Below are 6,971 nucleotides of genomic sequence, written 5' to 3'. Positions count from 1 at the left end.
ATGGCCCATCCACTTTGGCCATAAACACTCAGGTACATTTCTCTCTTCAGAGTGACCAGTACCAACCAAGTGAAGTCCATGGTGCTGCCCACAAAGCAGGTCAAAGCAGCAGCAGGATGTCTTGAAGGAGACCTAGAAATGGTGGCCAGGCATCTACATTTTTAACAAAACCCGCAATTGCAAAAACAAAGCTTTATTTTTCCCCTCAAGATTTTCAGAATGTGGCCTTGCAGTATATGCTTGAATTCTGTAACTAAGTCTTTGTCTAAATTTTCAGAAGAGATCTCTCCATTCAAGCCTTTACCTTTGCCTTTGCAAATTTTGGCTTTTTCCTTATTAATTTCTTGGTTTTTCTTATTTTGTTTAAGCCATCAGCACATTCTAGTACTGCATTATTGATCTGAAGAGCTAAACTATCCCCTGCTTTATTTGGGGTTAAATTTGCTATCTGCTACCTTAGTTTTAATCATAGATCCTTGAGGTTCCTAAGGTTATATTGCTAAAGAGAAAAACTGAGGAAATGCAAGAGGTCTAGGAGAACCATGTCTTTTACTAGAAATAAGAAGGTATGTGCTTTACTGCCCTGTGTCCTTTTATGACATCCTATCACAATGTATCAGCAACAAAGATAAATGCTCATTCCTGTCTTTACAGATACAACAATCATTTTGTTAACATAAACTATGAGATGCTTTAAGAGCCCTTTGCACAAGACAAGTGGTATAGAAAAGTGAGTCCAAATGGAGACTTTTATTGGCCACACAAGTCCTGTATAGCTCACATAACAAACAGATTACTTGGGGTCAGACAACTGAAAATGTACCCAGAGTGAGTGAGAAACGATAGCCTTTTGTAGTGCACAGCTACTTTTGCCTGGACATTTTGAAATGGACACCAGTGCTGTTGAGAGTTGAAAGTTACCTTCTTGTGTGGAATTAGCTCATCAGGCTACCCATGTGACCTTAGACAAGGCATCTGACCTCACTGGATTTCTCCTGCTTTCTTCCCAAGGCTGTAAGAAGGAGCAAAATACTCTTTGTGAAAGCACTTTTAAAAATAAAAGTTATTATATAACTACTTATTTCTGAATCCTAAATGATCACTCCCTGGGCCTGATAGCAATTGGAAAGCCCGGTAACTGATCACATTTCTCTCTTGGTTGTTCACAGACTTTGAAAAGCACCATACTTCTTCGAGACAGGGGTCTGAAATGATGAGGAAGATATCATCAGCTTTCTCCAAAGTGTTTTCAAGGTCTAACACCAGTGTTCCGAAACCTTCCTCACCCTCACCCCCTCACCAGGACAGAAAATGAGACTGTAACACCCAATAGCAATAAGCATGTTGACCTTCCTCAAAAAATAAATGGTTGTTAAAGCTGATATTGTGTCCTACACATTGATTCTTATAAATATTGAAAATAAGAGCAAAGAAAGCATAAAAAGGCAGTTGGAGAAAAGGAGGGTTTTGATAAATGCTTCTGACAAGCATTTTAGGATGAAAAGAGCAGCTTTGTGTCACATATAGATGCATCTAGCAGGTAGTGTGGGGTTGAAGCTCTGCTCTTGAGGGCCCTGCAGCCTTGCTGGGAAGATGAGAACTAACTTCAAAGCAAAAGTGTGATACCAATAAAACAATGTGTCATCATGTCTTTCTGGCGCCCTAGGTGTTCAAAGAAGGGAGTCATCACTGTGGGCTGGAGTGGTCAGGATACATTTCCTGGAGGAACTGGAATTCAGACAATCTTCAAAGGACCGTTAGGATTAGGGAGGCCTTGACGGCATCAGGGAGGCTATCCCCTCAGGTCACACAGCTGCATACACTGCTGCCATGCCTGAACAATTTAGCTCTGGCCCATAGGACATCCTACGATGATGGAAATGGTCTGTATCTGCTCAGTTTGGTACAGGAGGCACCAGCCCCACGTGGCTATTGTCACTAGCATGACTGAGGAACCCAGTCTTTCCATTTTATTTCAGTTTAAATAGCCACATGTAGCTAGTGGTTCCCTTATCAGACAGCACAAGTCTAATTGGTACAAGGCCTCAGGGACAGCAGCCAACTCCAACTAGGTTGAAGGATTCCCTGAAAGTTCATTTCCAAAGTCTATCCTCAAACAAAGACGTAAAGAGATCTAACTCCTCAGGGGGGCTTTGAAGCCTCCAGGCATCCTCTTGGTCCCTTTAAGAGACATGAACCACCAATGTGGCCAGAGAGGAGCTCATGGTTTCCAGTCATATTTGTGCCGCTGCACTTGTCAAAACCCAATTGATGGAGAAAGGATAAGCCCCATGGAGAACAGCAAAGTCAGGGAATCACAAATAGAAAATCGGAGCCTACATCTGCCAGCTGGCCTCAAGCAGTACTTGGCTAGAAACAGCTTCCATGAGACAGAAACATATGAAGAAGATCACTCACTAGTCATTCTCATACCCCAGCTTTACCCAGGAATTTAGGTCAGTGGAAGGTCTCAGCCTTATACTAATGCCCAAGGGAAATATTTCTATGCAAGTAAATTTCCTTTATGCTGTACCTATAGTCCAGAAATGTTAACTGAAGTTTAATAAATAGAATGGCAGGCAGTTCTGCCCAAATATCACATATATCTAAATTGGGCTGCCTTCATCTCATTTTCTGTCCTTACATACTGAAGTTCATCACACGCGGCAGCATAAGTTCTAAAGTTAGCTTTTAAAGATCCACAATAATGACAAGCACTGATCTTACATAAGCAAGCAAGACCAATAAAAAAAAATAAAAAGTAATACCAAAAAATAAAAAAATTTTTTTTAAAGTAACAGCAATCTAGTTTGGAAATCAATAGTTATAAAAGCTACAGTGAAAAGTTTCCCTCTCCTCTCCCAGCTGTTGCCTGGTTCACCTCTCCCAAAGTAATCTCTATTACCAATGGGTCCAGTATCCTTCTCAGAGATAGGCTATGGATAACAAGTATATTTTCATATGACTTTAGCAAGAAGTCTAATACCCTCCCTCAAAAAAGGCAGAAAACAGAGAGGAAGAGGGAGGGAGATGAGAATGGATGGAGAGAATGCGTGCATGCTATCTGACAGCTACTATGTCCTAATATCACTGCATTCATAGTCTCAAATAAAATCAGTCATTTTTTAAAATGCTCTTTTGTCTAATGAACTAAATGTCAAAAGGTGAGCACCAGAATGAGAGGAAAGGTGCTTACCATAGCTCTTCAAAGTCTGCTGGCCAAAATACGTTAAGAATGTATGAGCTGGCAACTACAGTCCTTAGAGATGAAACCATTTAAATATAAAAAAAATGAAAGCACTAAAACAATGCAGTAAAAGAAAATGCAAATTAGAATAACTCAAATGTATCACAATATATGTTTCAGAGATGAAAAAAGGAATAAAATGATAAAAATCCAGTGTTGCCAGATGTAGGAAATTACATTTGAACTCTACAGTGGTGAAAGTGAAGTCGCTCAGTCATGTCAGACTCTTTGCAACCCCATGGACTGCAGCCTACCAGGCTTCTCCGTTCATGGGATTTTCCAGGCAAGGGTACAGTGGTGACAATCCTACAAATTTGATCTTTCTGAACAGCAATCTAACAATAAGATGAATTATGGTTCCAGCTGTACTTTTGGACCTGGTAACTACACTTAGGGAAATTTTGTCCAAGGGAATAATATAAAGTGAAAAAAAATGTAAAAGACTATATAAAAATGTACATATCATTACTATTAATTATGAAGAAAAATTAAAACAATCCTAGTGGGACACATGTGGTGTATTATCAGGAAAGAATGCTATACAGGCACTGAAAAATGACAAGGATAGTGAAAATATAAACACAAAGAAATGCAGATATGAAGTAAGTAAAACCAGCACACAAATAAGATGTGAGCACAAAATAAGACCCTGTTCGGGCCTCCCCACACAGGGGCGCTGGAAGGGGAGGCGGAAGGGGAGGCGTCAGTACTGACAGGAGCCATGGGAACACTGGGTTTGGTTTTCAAGGGTGCTGTATCAAGAATCAGAAAAGCAAGAATTCAGACTTAGAACTCAGCATAGGGATTTAGAGGGCTTCCCAAGTGGCTCAGTCGTAAAAGAATCTGCCTGCAATGCAGGAGACACAGGAGATGCAGGTTCAATCCCTGGGTCAGGGAAGATCCCCTGGAGGAGGGCATGGCAACTCACTCCAGTATTCTTGCCTGGAGAAGCCTACTGTCAGAGTAGCCTGGCAGACTACAGTCTAGGGTTGCAGACTCAGACACGACTGTAGCAACTGAGCACACGCGCACACACACACATACAGAATTTAACCCCCAGGTAAGAACTGCAGAGGGGTGCAGTTTCCACTGGGGTGGCTCACAGAAGACTGGAGAAAGTGCTGGCCACCACTAAGCAAAGTAGAAACACCTGAGCTGTCCTGGCAAAGGACCAAGGAAGGAATGAAGAGGCCAAGGGGAGTAGGTATCCTGGAGAAGAGAGATTACATGAGGTAAGAAACCTCACCAGAGGGTAGTATTCCATAGCAGGGTCCAGAGGATATCCCATTCACCAAGGCATACACTGGTGAGAGGGGTACCAGTGTCATTAGGTTCAGAGGTGGCCTCCTCTGCAGGCCAGGGATGGCTGTAAGAGACCATCACAGAGCTGGGGCCCCACAGTAATAAAAACCTAGGAAGTGCCAAAGAATTGATACTTTTGAACTGTGGTGTTGGAGAAGACTCTTGAGAGTCCCCTGGACTGCAAGGAGATCAAACCAGTCAATCCTAAAGGAAATCAATCCTGAATATTCATTGGAAGGACTGATGCTGAAGCTGAAGCTCCAATACTGTGGCCACCTGATGCAAAGAGCTGACTCATTAGAAAAGACCCTGATGCTGGGAAAGACTGAGGGTGGGAGGAGAAGGGGGCAACAGAGGATGAGATGGTTGGATGGCATCACTGACTCAATGAACATGAGTTTGAGCAAGCTCCAGTTGGTGATGGACAGGGAAGCCTGGTGTGCCTCAGTCCACAGGGTTGCAGAGTCAGACATGAATGAGTAACTGAACTGAACTGAGCAGTGCTTATCCACCAGAAGCCAGGAAGACACAAATACTAAAGTGAACCTCAAGGTCAGAAGGGCAGCCAAGCAGGCTTCACCCACATGGGCTCATGGAAATGGCACAAATGGACCATGGTGTCCCTAGAAGCAATAGAGAGCCACCAAGGGTTATCACTCAAGATCTACAAGCTGAAAAAGGCAAAAGTGGAGAAACAGGGGGCCAAGGGAGGTTCTCCCCAATAAAAAGTCCAAATTCCTTGCTCAATTTCCAGACATCGGTCCCTCCTCAGATCTAGAAGAGGTAGCGGGGCCCCTAGAAGGAAGGACAATGCCATGTAATGCTTCTCCCAGCACTAATAAAGGGACCTAAAGCCACTCATTTGGGTGTATGTACACTGGGGCAAGAATAGCCAGACATTTGAATACTGGATGCAAGATATATATGGCATATGTAGATATATACACACATACATATATGTATACCCTGTTTCTCTGATAAAACCCTAATTGATACATAAATCAAATACATACATATTCCATGGAGATGCAGATCAGCGCTGCGGTTGAACACCTGACTGATGCAGACAGTGGTAGGCTCTATGGTAACTCTGCACCTATGGCCATATGGGGATTCCTGTATGATAAGGTGAAGGAGGAAACAGCTTGAGTCTAGTTTACAGATGGGCCAGCACTCAATATCTAAGTACAAAATGAAGATAGGTGGTATCTATATAACAGCAGATACATTCACGGGGGAGAAGGAATACTTTTCCAGTGGATGGAACAAGCAGGGCACTTGACTTGGTGTGGAAAAAGTGACCCAAAGTGAGACTGTGTATTGTATACATAAGATTCCTGGAAGTGGCCAATGGTTTGACCATCCAATTGGAAGCCTGGAAGGAAAAGGGTTGGAAGATCAGAGACAAGGCAATCTGATGCAAAGGCCATGGACTGACACATGGGAGCATGCAAAGTGTGAAGATTTCTGTATCATATGTTAACACCCACCAGAAAACATCTGTTATGGAAAAGGCACTGAACTACCAGGCAGACACAATGACTCAGCCAGGTGCAGGGGCCTTCATCAGTTACTACACAACTGGCATGATGGACACGAGCAGAGTGGTCACGATGACTGACAGAGGTCCAGCAGCAAGGATGCCTGTTTACCAAGGCTCATCTAACTGGGACTCCTCTGACAGGTGACTCTTGATCAAGGGCTCACCACTGGTCTTGCTGAAATATTCTCATAATTCCATTGCTGTCTAAGACTTTTCCTAAGTAACTTCCTTCTTTCCCTCCCTTTCTACTCCAGAAGTTAGACATACATCATAGTCTGACAGCTTTCCCAATCTCCACCAGCTCCCTCCCCACTCTCCATCATGGACATCCCAACCACCAAATTTCTTGCACATCTCATCTAGGACCCATACAAACATACCAGTTAATCTAACTTGGTACATTCACTATTAAAGCTCTAGTCCTCTGTTTCACAGTGTCAGAAATTTCATTTCAATAATTCAGCAGAAGTATTAAAGTTTTGTGGACTGTTCCTGTCAAACTCATAAAGGATTGATTAAATAAATAAATAGAATAAAATAAATAAAAGGAATCTCAAAATGAGAAAGAACTACCCAGCAGACCAGATATGCAATGGAGCTGACAAAGTGTTCCCACCTCACCAAGAGCTACTCAAAAAGCAGACTAAGCACAGAGGCAGGTTGGTATACCTGGAACATGAAAAGGGAGCTGGCTAGCCAAAAGGTAGAAACCCACATGTCTATCCATTCAGGAGTGGCAAACAAAACATGGAATATCCATACAATGGGATGTTATCCATAAAAACAAATGAGGTGTCTGGAGAAGGGAATGGCTACCCACTCCAATATTCTTGCCTGGAGAATTCCATGGACAGAAGAACCTGGCAGGCTGCAGTTCAT

Source organism: Odocoileus virginianus, unplaced genomic scaffold, assembly GCF_023699985.2.
Source record: "Odocoileus virginianus isolate 20LAN1187 ecotype Illinois unplaced genomic scaffold, Ovbor_1.2 Unplaced_Scaffold_2, whole genome shotgun sequence".
NCBI lineage: Eukaryota > Metazoa > Chordata > Mammalia > Artiodactyla > Cervidae > Odocoileus > Odocoileus virginianus.
The sequence above is the reverse complement of the archived record's forward strand: the minus strand, read 5'-3'. Positions refer to the sequence as shown.